The 11,293-nt window shown below is 37.9% G+C and overlaps 1 pseudogene; it reads left to right on the forward strand.

The window, feature by feature from the left end:
* The first annotated feature begins 3,228 nt into the window (after positions 1 to 3,228).
* On the forward strand, positions 3,229 to 4,299 carry LOC146896202 (heterogeneous nuclear ribonucleoproteins C1/C2 pseudogene; annotated as a pseudogene).
* The last annotated feature ends 6,994 nt before the right edge of the window (positions 4,300 to 11,293 follow it).

Raw genomic sequence — 11,293 nt, forward strand, 5'->3', positions numbered from 1 at the left:
TTGCACCCTGATTAACAGTGGTCTTCAAAGATAGTTCTAGGCCTGTGTATCTGGGTTGACCCATGTGACTTAAGACTTTTAATCAGCAGACAATTTTTAAAGATAGTAATTATAACCTTAGATTTTAACTAAAAATGGAAAATGCTTCTTCCAAGCTGCCCTGGTGAAGGACTTGGCAGAGTGGAGTCCAAGTTGCCCCACCCCCACCCACACACAAGGCATCTCTCTCCAGTTAGCGACACCCCTCTCATCCTTTCACGTAGTAGAGTCTAGTAGAGTCCTCATTCCAGCCATCCCCTGCTTCTCCAGGGTTTTGAATCTACGATGCATGATCTATAGCACACTGGAGAATGGAGAGACGATTCTTAGAGATCTCTGCCTTTGACTGCAACCCTCGATCAGTGCTCTGGAAACTATACTATCTAGCATGTAATTTTCTTAGCACTCTCCCAACCTCCCACCTTCATAAGACAGTATGATTTTTGAAAAGATCTTTGTATGAAAAATGGCCCCAACAATTATAGAAGCTTACATTTACTCTTCATTAAATTGTCCGAGCTAGTATTTGAACTTTAAATCCTCTAAAAGAGAAGCAAATCTGGGCTTGAAGTAGAAATGGCCAGAATAAAGAACAGGGAAGACATTTAGATAATCTCATCTGTGTGCGCGAAGTCACAGCTAGACCCAGCTTCCCATTGTCTCCAAGCTGGGAGCCACCTGTTCGTCGTGACTGTCTGACGGTCGGAATGAGAAGCCGAGTTTAATTAAGTTACATGTGTGGGAGGAACATGCTTTGCAGCAGAGTTAGATTATTAATGGACTCCTATATTGAATTGTTCACATTTTTGAAAGGCTAATTACAATATAATTTTAGTTTTGAAATATTGCTTTGCCGAGGGTGGGAGTTGTGTCATGTATTGTTAACTGCTAGTCTTTCCTTTCGGATCCTGAGGGAAATACTGGTTTGGCTATGATAGTCGTTAATACGAAGTTGTTATGTTTCTCATGTTTGATTGAATTTCCAGAAAAGAAAAATATGCCTCACAATTGTTAAATACGAAAGACTGTGGTGAAATTTCCTAGAGTTTTCCCGAACTTTCCTATGAATAATGTCAATGGTGGATACAGTTTTGGTAAGCAAAGTTTCACAGTTTTGGGTGTCGCTTGAGGCCCATGGTTTTGTCAGCCATCTAATTTCAACATCTCCTGGGGGGGAAATTACAATTTTGAAATCCATTTTACTCTTACCTGGTTATAAATGCTTAAGTAGGGTGCTAGTCGATTATAATGGGAATCACATGGTTTTTAGATTCACCTACCTAAGTTAGAGTTCTAGTATCCAAAGATGTGTTTGCTTTGTGTTCCAAACTGAGATCAACACACATGCCTTCGATTCCCAGGACTTCTAGTGAAATACCATGGTCTTTTCAGTGACATTTCAGTTTCACCAAACCAAAGAGCTTACGGAAAGGAAATGAACAGTGAGTAGCTACCACTTTCTACCACCCTAAGGAGCATGAGAGAAAGCTGTTATTCAAGCTTCACCTACTCAAAGCAGTCTTCCCCTGGACCAAGGCTAGTCTGGAGCTGGACCAGTGAGAGTTATCATCTCTCTCAGAGCGACTCAGAGGTCCAGCAACCCCATCACTAGGCCAACATTGCAACGGCCGGCTGCGCACCATGCAATAATTCAAGTCTCAATTTCCTGCTATTAAATGGTGTCATACTTGATTATACTAATCATTTTTTTTTCTGAAGGAAGTACTAGAACAAGAAAGGCCTTGTATGCGTAGAACGGTGGTTCTCAATCTGTGGGTCATGACCATCAGAAAAAACATATTTCTGCTGGTCTTAGAAATCCCCAACCATAAATTTATTTTTATTGCTACTTCATAACTGTAATTTTGCTACCAAGTCTCAGTTTCTAAAACCATTGGAAGTATGTGTTTTCTGATGGTCATGACCCACAGGTTGAGAACTGCTGGCCTAGCAGCTGACCAATTTCTCAGGTTAATTTTCTTGTTTGCCTACAGCCACAGTTTCTCCTTTCATGTGAGTAGAAAAACCGACATGTTCAGTGCCCAGCAATGAGCTGAAATCCTGACACATCATCCTTTGTGTGTTCAGTTCCGCCAAGTCCTATTACTATTGGATCAAATGAGGGACCCACAGAATTCAAAAGAACATGAGGTGATCTCTGCTCCTGTTCAAATCTAGAAGTGTCTGTGTATGTCTTTGAGCCTGTGGCAGGAGCCCAGTCTAGTTTCTTCTCATCTCCAGCATGTTCGAATAATACACGGTTGTTTTAATATATGGACAGCGCCGAGCTGTAATCTACTGCTATTTCACCCAACAATTGCAACTCTACAGTTGCCCACCTGCTTCCCTAGCAGTGGCCTGGCCGCTCAGGCCGCAGCCTGGCAGGAATCCTGTTCCCTGCAGACACTGGCTCTGTTGCTGTCTCTAAAAGTAGCTTTAATTAAACCTCTATCATTTTATTAATAAAGAAGACTCAACATTCAAAGGCTGGAGTAAAAACCTGAGAGCTCAGAGAGGCCAGGTTGTAACCTAACCTCCATGCTGGCCTCTCCGAAAGACTGATGCTTCCACTTTGCCAAGCCAAAATAAGCTGTGTCATTCCAAACACCACCCTACTACTTCCAGTGTCTCCCTTTCTCTCCCAATGCCCTCTGAGACTGTAAGATTACTTTTTGTCAACAACTTGCTAATACAGCCTCCTCAACCAAGGTTAATTTAATTTAATTAACACAAATGCACACTCAGGGTTCACAGTGTGATCAAATACCCCCCAACAATACCCTTCATCTGTCCCTACACCTAGCGTCACACTACTTCATCGCACATCTTCGCTCTAAGTTTAACCTAGATTTCTGCTATTAAGTCTAGGGGCTACTATCTTGAATGCCACAATCTCACATTTTGAAGTCCTGAAAGATCAAAACTCCTGTGGTCTAAAATCCCAAAAGATTCTTGAAAATATAATTCTAGAAAAAATCATTTAAACAATTCTTTAAAAGGCATTTTGTGAAGAGACGGAGACCATACAATATGTGCTGTCTACTTGTCTGTCTACTTCAGTGTCTTGGCGTAGAACTTCAGGAAGAGAGGCAGTCTTTTCTCTCTTTCCTTCCTCTTGTGATATTTTATTTTTAAATCTACAGGTACATTTTCAGCTTTCTGAGAAACCTTTTTATAAAAGGAGAAGGCCATCAATGTTACCAACAAGACAGATCCTCGATTCATGAGTCTCTATGTATTCATTGGGAATCTCAACACTCTAGCTGTGTTCAAGAAGTCTAATGTGGTGTCAGTCTTTTCAGAGTGTGGCAAAATTGTGGGTTGCTCTGCGCACAAGGGCTTTGACTTTGTCTACTATATTAATGAGAGAATGCTTGAGCTGCAGTAGCTAGAGAGAATGGCAGAATGATTGTTGCCCAGGGTTTAGATACTAAACTGACTACAGAGCAAAGTGTAAACCGAGGAAAACAAGTGTGAAATGACCTGCAGCAGAGATGTCCCAGTCGGTACCAGACAGTCAGTACACCCTTCTCCATCCCCTCTACCCTTTTCTTCACGTGACTTGGACTATGGCTTTCAATGAGTTTATTATGACAGAGTGTACAGGTATCACCACGTGTTCCTCCTCCTCCCATTGTTCAAACTGTGGTGCCTTCTGAATGACAGCATGTGTTGGCAAACACCTCATGAAGGGGCAAAAGTGGATTCAATTCAGAGAGAGGACAATGGGGAGCTTCTTCTAAGTCTGGAAAGCTGAAAGGTGATTACCTTCAAGGTGCTAAGAAGGAGCCGACTCAGATAAAACCAAAGTGGATTCTCTGCTGGAAAACCTGGAAATAAAAGAAAAAGAACAATACAAACAAGCAGCCTTGTCCTTCTTGTCCCCAAGAGACATGAAGATTGAAATGTGTGAAGAGGAACGGAGTAGCACGTCTACGAAGAAAGATGGGAGTGGCGTGAAGGTGGAGGCTGAGGCAGGTGTAGCGGACGCTTCTGAGGACAGTGACCTGCTGGATGATGACAACAATGAAGGTTGGGGATGACCAGCAGGAGTTGATCGAGGATGATGATAAAGAGGCTAAGGAAGAAGAAAGAAACAGCGCCAACAGACAGGATGACTCTTAAGCACACAGTGGAGTTTAGACTCTTGTCCCACTATTCATTTACTGGGCACTTGTGAGAGATCAAAGTAATGGCAGACCCTCCGCCTGGTATCTTCAACTCATTCTCACTGCCCCCCCATCCTTCCTGTGTTCATTCATTTATAACTGTCCTGTGCCTAGTTCCTTTTTTACTTCCTTTGTTGCTTCTAGGTAGTTTTGTTAAGTCTTATTCTGTAAGTTTTGCTTTTAATTTTGATAACTCTGGGATTTAATAATAAAGATGTATAGTTTTTACCAACTGTCTCCAAAATAGTCTCTTGCTATGCAGAGAATACAGTTCTGCCCATTAATATGGTTGCAGTATGAAGAAGAAAAGACATCCCACATTAGCTCAGAATTGAGTATAATAGAGGGTTATTTCTTTAGGGGTAGACTCACAGATCACAATTCTCTGTTGGAACTGAACCCCACAGCCAGAAAAGAGGCTGGATGCATGCTTTACACTTAGCATATATAGTATAAGAGGCCACACTCAAGTGGGCGGGTAACTTAAAGGCTACTTATAGTAGAAATTCCTGCAGTACCTTCCATTTTCCTTTAAATAAGAAAGTTCTAAGTCTAATATAAAGTTATATACAATAAGAACAAATATTAGGTATAATATATATATATATATATATATATAAAATTAGGTATAAAAATTACAACCAGCATAAACAATATCAAGCAAGAAACATGTAATAAATGTTTCAATAATTATCCTATTCTAATGAGTTTAAGTCTTATATAATAAATAACTTGGCCAAGTCATGAGAGGAAAGTCACTACAACTATCTAGTCTTCAACCCCAAAGAAGATCTGAGAAGGGAAATAACATTACTTGAGTAAGCAGGAAGTGCAATCAAGCAACGGAAAAAATGTGCAACAAATGACAGAGACAACTACAATCTGGGCAATCACCCAAAGTCTCATTTGTAACATTGAAGCAAGCAACTTTGGCTAAGACCTAGAGTAACTGACAGACCATTTTCAGAGGCAGAAAAGTTTTCAAAGCCACCTTACCCTGTCTTGGCAAGATTTGACAGTCTTTTTTCTTGTTATCTTGCTTGTCCTGTCCAGATAGCGTGCATCTTATCAGTGGTCAATGCACTGGTAGTTCCTTGCCCCAGGACCAGTTTTGTCAAGAAGAAAACAAGCTCTAAGTGGGTTGTCTTCAGTGCTCAACATTCTTTCGGGAATAGCTAGGCACTGCCAGGAGCAATTATGCCTTATGCCAACAGAACCCTAAATTATTTAAATGCCATATTCTACAGCTTTTAGAAGTGGTTGGAGATTACCTATCTATGCAGAATACAAACTCTGTATATCTAAAGAACCTGATTAGTCTAACTATAAGTATGACAAACATGGATGACTATTGACCTATGAATTTTAATACTTATATAACTTAAAGACTAAGACTTCATATTAGAATATTAAACAATCTTTAAAGAACTGTGCAACAAATGAGGACAATGATCTCAAAATGTAAGCAATGTTTAAGTATCTTGATTTCTACCTCTACTTGAAGTAGAAATGTATGTCGCAATATGATAAATATATTCTAAAATTGTATCAATATACAAAATGTCTTAGGCAGAGGTAGAAACATGTATGCATACAATATGACAAAATAACTTTGCCTAGATATACCAATATTGTAGACAAAATAGGAACATATTCAATATAATTTAAGCTTGTATGAATATACAAGAATATATACCAATGTAAATTGCCTGTCAATAATAGCTCAAAAGTGAGTATTAATGTGAGTAAGCTCACACTAATCTATTATTCCATCCAATTTCCTTTCTTTTTTTCAAAGAGATCCCTGATTCTACATAATTTCCCCAACCCCCAACTCTATACAAATTATAATCAGCCCCTAAATGATGTCCCTAACCCTGAGGACAAACTGTTGGGAGAGGGAATGTTGTCTTATAGAATTATTTCCAGCTCTCATGGGGGCAATTTTTTTTCTATGGGATCCTGTGAAAGTAAAATGATGGTTAAGTTCTGAGATTACTGTCTGGTATAATTGCAAATAGTCTCTGAGTATTTGGTATGGTTTTTCTGAGATTCCTATTTGGAGTTCTGGCCAGAATATTGTAAAAAAGTGCACCATTTCAGCTAACCAAGTTGGAACCATCTTGAGCAGCTGGTACCTAAAACAGGTCTTATAGTAGCGCTATCAGCATTATGACATCATATCAACCAGGTGGAGTTGTTGTTGTGGGACCCTATCTTCTTCCTGGAAAAGTGGAAGCTTACTGCATGAAAATTCATTGTTCATTGTGGAAAACTTAAACATTATTTATAAAGACATATACATACTTATATATTCAAAAAAGTATGATAGAGACAAAAATAGATATAAAAAGTAATTTTTTTCTAAATTCTTTCTTCTTTCTGTTCCATACCAGATGGCTCTTGACATGAGACAGAAACTAGGAATTTTTTTAACAACATGTGTGGATTTAGAGGACAGAGCCATTGTCCAGCTCCAAAGTCATTCATATATATATATATGTTTTGATCACCTGTCCTCACAAGTCATATTCCTTTTTCTTGATGATCCTTATTGGATAGTTATTTTTCCTTCTGTCGGCATCCAAACATCCAGGGTCTCTTGAATTTTTGAAGATACATATTTTTCTGTAAAGACAAGAGCAGAACCCTGCTCCAACCCTACATGGTTTCCTTACCATCTGCATGGGTGTCACCATTGTGGATGAACTGTCATTTGTCATTTCTCTTTCTCAAGAGATTTCTCTTTTTCAAAGTGAATCTTTACTAATTGTGATGGTATCCATAGTTTTTCTTCTCTTGCAGAAACAAGAGCAAAACATCTTACCCAACATAACACATCTCTTGGCTTCCATTGTGAGGTCAACACATCGTTGAAATACACTGGTTGATTTAATTCAGAAGACTTTTCTATTATCCAATGTCTCTCTGCTGTTGTTGTCCCTTTCTCATTAGCATTAAGAAAATTCAAGGTTAATAAAAAATTATGTAATCTATTTCTGGGATTTTCCATCCTTTTCTGTTTGTTAACATATCCTTTATAGTTAAGTTTGATCTTTCTACAGCTACCTGACTTGTAGGGTTGTCTGGTATACCTGCAATATGATTTATATTATAATAAGCAAAAAAATGTTTTGTTTTCTTAGAGACCTATGCTGAAGCATTATCTGTCTTTATTTGTGCAGGTATACCCATGATGGCCAGAAACTCTAATAAATGTGTGAATACTGAATCAGCCATTTCTGAGTTTAAGACAGTTGCCCACTAAAAACTTGAATAAGTGTCAATGGTCTGAGATAGATATTTTAATTTGGAAAATTTTGCAAAGTGGAACACATCCATCTGCCAGATTTCATTCCTTTGGATACTCTTTGGGTTAGTCCCTGCAGGTAACAGTATTTGGTTATAAAAAGAGTAAGTAGGACATCTCTTTATAATCTCCTTAGCTTGTTGCCATGTAACAGAAAACTCTTTCTTTAAACCTTTGCTATTGACGTGATGTTTCTTTTGGAATTATGAGACCTTCAACACATTTCCAATCAGTAATTATTTAATTTCTGCATTACCTTGTGCTAGAGGACCTGGCAGACCTGTATGGGATTGAATGTGTGTTGTATATATATGGGACAAAGCCTATTCCTGATCATGTCTTGAATCTGTATGAATAATGAAGTCAATTCTGTGTTGTAGGGTATAAATTCAGTGGTTTCAATATGCAAGACAACTCTTTCTGCATATTGTGAATCAGTAACTATATTGAGAGGTTCTTTAGAATCCCTTAGTACCACAGGAATAGCATCTAATTCTGCCTCTGGACAGAATTATAAGGGCTTTCTTCCACCTTACTTAAATCTTCTGATTTGTAACCTGCCTTCCCTGATTTATTTGTATTAGTATAAAATGTACAGGTTTCAGGTTTTGGAGCATCATTATACAATTCGAGAAAGAATTCAAGAAGTTCTCTTTATAAGGTTAAGTCTATCACTTTTGGGATAATTGCTATTAACTTCTCCCAAAAAATTAGCACAAGCTCTTTATCATGGTTCATTGCTTTCCCATAACTTTTTTTTACTTCATTAGTAGTAAAAGGCACTATGATCTGTGCTGGGTCTAAACCTACTAATTGACGAAGTCTCAATTTACCTTTTATAATTAACTCAGTGATTTGGTTTATGTGGCAAAATGATCCATTCTAAGATAATATTGTTCCTGTGCATTAAAATTTCTGTAGGAGAAATTCTAGGAGGCAATATGACTAGAATATAATTAAGATTTAGATTCACCCTATCTACATGTGCCTCCTGTAATTTCCCCTCAACAATCGTAATTCCTTTTTCGCTTCAGCTCTTAATTCCCTGGGACTATTCAAATTCATCACCACCTAAGGTTTTGCTTAAATGAATTATTAAATCAGTGTTATCCTAATAGTTGATCGTAGACTGAAAATGCCTCCTAACAATCTTTGAAAGTCATTAAGAGTCCGCAACTGGTCTCTCCTAATTTGTGCCTTTTGTGTTCTAATTTTCTGGAAAACTATTCTATAACCTAGATAATTGACAGAATCTCCTCTCTGTATTTTTTTTCTGGAGTAATTGTAAACCCCATTTTGGCAAAACTTTTTTTACTTCTTCAAACATTCTTTCTAAAGTATCTATGTTTGAATCAGATAGCAAAATGTCATCTATATAATGGAAAATTATAGATTTAGGAAATTTTTTACTTATTTTTTCCAATGGCTCACTTACAAACTATTGGCATAAGGTGGGACTATGGAGTATTCCCTGTGGAAAGACTGATATCTCCTAGTATGCTGAGAATTATTATAAGTAAGCCCTGTGAAGGCAAATTTTTCTCTATCCTTTTCTTGTAAAGGTATAGTGAAGAAATAATCTTTTAAATCAATAACTATGAGAGGCCATCCTTTTAGTAGTAGAAAAGGCAGAGGAATTCCAGATGGTAGAGGGCCCATAGGATAAATTACCTTGTTGACAGCTCTTAGATCTGTCACCATTCTATATTTGCCAGACTTTTTTTAAACAACAAATACAGGAGAATTCCAAGGGCTGATTGATTATTCAATATGGTGAGCATCTAGTTGCTCCTGTACCAGCTGTTCCAAAGCCTGCAGTTTGTCTTCTGTTAATGGCCATTGTTTATCCCATATTGATTTCTTAGTATACCATTTTAAAGGTACGGGTATTGGTACTTCTAAAGGTTTGCTAGTTGTTTTATGTTTTTGTACAGTCTGAATGACTGGTGACCTTTGTGTATAGTACCTTATAACATCCTTCCAAGAATTATGAGGTTCTGGGACTGCAGGAATGTTAATCTGGGTATTTCATTGCTGCAGCAGGTCATGACCCCATAAATTCACTGCAATATTAGCCACATATGGCCTCAGCTTTCCTCTCTGTCCTTCTAGTCCTATGTATTTAACCCATCTTGTGCTTTGTTTCTCTTGATAAAGCATTATAATTCCTAGTAAATGAATATCTGCCCCTAGAAAAGGCCAATTTGGATGCCAAGATTTTGAAGTAATGATACTCATGTCTGCACACACGTCTATCAAACTCACAATTATACCGCCATTTATACGCACTCTTTGCTTTGGTCTCTGATCATTTATAAAAGTGTGCAAGAGTATATGTTTCCTATTTAATATTCCCTATTAGAATTTTTTATTTATCCTCCATGTTTTTCCATCATTTAGAACAGTATTTTTTTTTCTGAAAACTCTAGATTTTTTTAAAATTTTCTTGGTGAGACAAGTCCTCCACAGTGACTGGGAATGACTGGATCACTTTTGACTTGGGGGCCTGCGAGAAGCCCCCCCAAGGAGTTTCCCAATGGTATACGGTTGCCTTGTCTGTCTTTTGTTGATCTGCATTTATTGATCCAATGTCAGCCTTTGCCACACCTTCTACATATACCTGAAGACTGAGTCCTCCTATCTTTGTCATTTCCAGAGGAGATATTATTCCTAGGAATTCCTTGTCTACAACCCCTTCTCAGATGTGTCATATTCTACCACAAATAAAACATGTGGCATCTTGATGTTTTCTCATTCCTTTTGAAATTGCCTCTCCTACCCAAGATTCAGTATTATAGTCAAATGTCTCAGTTGGTATTTTCAAAAGTCAGAGATTCAATAAGTACTACTCTTGCATCTGGGTCTGTTATTCTTATTTGTACAGCCTTAGTTATCTTTGTAAAAGTCACTAAATGGTTCTTTTGGGCCTTGTTTAACCCTGGTATATCATTTGTTTTCCTGATTCTTAAATCCTGTCCCAAGCAGTTAAGTTTGCTTTGTGGCATAGGGACAAGATTTGTTCATCTTAAAGATTTTAAGCCTGTGAGTCAGCATAAGTGCCCTCACCAAGAATTTGATCTTGGGAAGTCTCAAGGCCTTTGGGCTTTCTCTGTTGTTCTAAAGTTTTAGCATCTTCACTGAACTATCAGTTGAGGCCCATCATCCAGGACTGCTGAAACTAACTGAAGCCAGTCATGTGGCATGGCTTTAATGCTAGAAGTCCATGTATTTACCATCACCCTAACAAATGGGGACCCCAAGCCGGAAGTTACAATTGCTTGCTTAATTTTTTTTTATATCATTCATTCCTATAGATATCCATCTACCTTCTTTGGATCCTTTTGGGCCTTTAGAACTTGATGCTTTACTATAATAGATTACAGGGTAGGAAGCTAAAAGCCTGGGTAAGCCACCTCTGACAGCTACTGGCGATGTTGAATCCTGTCCTTGTGCCTTCTTTCCCTGCTCATCAGCTCCAATAATTTCCTTAGTTATTTCAAATCTTTTTACTACTGTCTTTTGTAAAGCATGAACTTCCTGGCTTATATATATTTCTAGTGATTTCATAGAGGCACCTAGTCTCTGGTCCTCATTCTGCACATGTTATTCCAAGGTCTGAAGTTTATCCTTTAAAGATAACACCTCATCCTTGAATAATATTTGGATAGCATGCAGATTGCCATTCTGGAGAGATAGTCTATCTGCTAACCTATCATAACATTTTAATAAGTTTTGATTGTCAAATTCAATAGTATACTTTCAGATAATTTCTCAG

This window comes from Myodes glareolus, chromosome 1 (genome assembly GCF_982192425.1).
Source record: "Myodes glareolus chromosome 1, mMyoGla1.1, whole genome shotgun sequence".
Classification (NCBI taxonomy): domain Eukaryota; kingdom Metazoa; phylum Chordata; class Mammalia; order Rodentia; family Cricetidae; genus Myodes; species Myodes glareolus.